We start from the raw sequence: 1130 nt of genomic DNA, 5'->3' as shown, positions 1-1130 counted from the left end.
CCAACTACTCAAAGCCATTTTCCAAATCCTCCTGCTCCAGACCCAAAAGGGAATCAGAGCTACTTTTATCCAGTGGTGGAAATGATCGGCTTTGTGGATCATTTCATACTTTGCTCCATGCTCAGGCATTGGACAATGCTTGCCAAAGCTGGCAAAAATATCTGGACGTACCTATTCCACCAAAACAAGCTCTCTTCTGTCTCCCTCTAAGTCATCTACACCTCCCATTTCTTCTCCCTTTGACCCTCCACACTTTTCCTCAGACAGGCTCCACCTTGATCTTTCCATAGATCTCTCTCACTCTTGCAAGCCATTCCCCCTACACACCAACAACCTGCAAGGCAGTCATGGTCTTTGTTCAAGGGTTGGCACCACCCTATGTCCTCAGGAGGCTGTGGGTGCTGCCAGGAGATCACCATCTTCCCTGCAGGAATGTCCTCACCCTAGTGCTCACAGCAGGCTTGGAATCCCCCTCAGATAAATTTGAGAAGCAAAATGAGGTCTAATTTCCCACCCCACAATCACCACCATCTCTGGTTGTCTCCACACAGTTGCCTTCCATTCTTCCCTGGAAGCAGCAGAGACACCAGCTGCGGAGTGAAACCATCCTCCCTGTGGCAGGATATACCAGCTGCCTGGCTGAGGACAAGGTGCTGGGACCTGCAGCTGCAGCCCCTGGGGTTACAGCCCTCAAGACCTCTGGAAGGCTGGCACCAGGTGCCTGTCATGCTCAGTGAAAGTCCCAGCTGCAGATCTTCGAGTGGAGCATCGCCCTGAAACTCCTGGGGATCTGGGTGTCATTGCACAGGGCGTGTGATCAGCAGGGCAGAGAGGGCTGGAGCAGGTAGTTGTGGCCGAGTGGTGAAGGCGATGGACTAGAAATCCATTGGGGTTTCCCCGCGCAGGTTCGAATCCTGCCAACTACGGGGCACAGTCCCCTTTTGGGCTGCCTGCAGTTGACCACGCTGCAGTCTTGGGACTCATCTCCACAGACACAGTCTCTCCAGCACAGGGTACCCAGGTCACCCAAACCCATTTGCTCTCACACTTGTTCTTGCCTCAGCCTAGAAATGCCTGCATGGATGGGAAATCCTGCTCCCAATTTATGTGGTAGGAAAGGTGGGGAAAGA

The 1130-nt window shown here is 53.1% G+C and overlaps 1 non-coding gene across 1 annotated transcript; it reads left to right on the top strand.

Annotated features, from left to right (window-relative positions):
* The first annotated feature begins 844 nt into the window (after positions 1–844).
* On the top strand, positions 845–926 carry TRNAS-AGA (transfer RNA serine (anticodon AGA)). Its single transcript has one exon. It is a non-coding gene; the product is annotated as a tRNA-Ser (tRNA).
* Positions 927–1130: the final 204 nt, after the last annotated feature.

The sequence above is a fragment of the Nyctibius grandis genome, chromosome 11, assembly GCF_013368605.1.
Source record: "Nyctibius grandis isolate bNycGra1 chromosome 11, bNycGra1.pri, whole genome shotgun sequence".
In the NCBI taxonomy this organism is placed as follows: Eukaryota; Metazoa; Chordata; class Aves; order Nyctibiiformes; family Nyctibiidae; genus Nyctibius; species Nyctibius grandis.
This window is presented reverse-complemented; position numbering and strand designations above follow the sequence as displayed.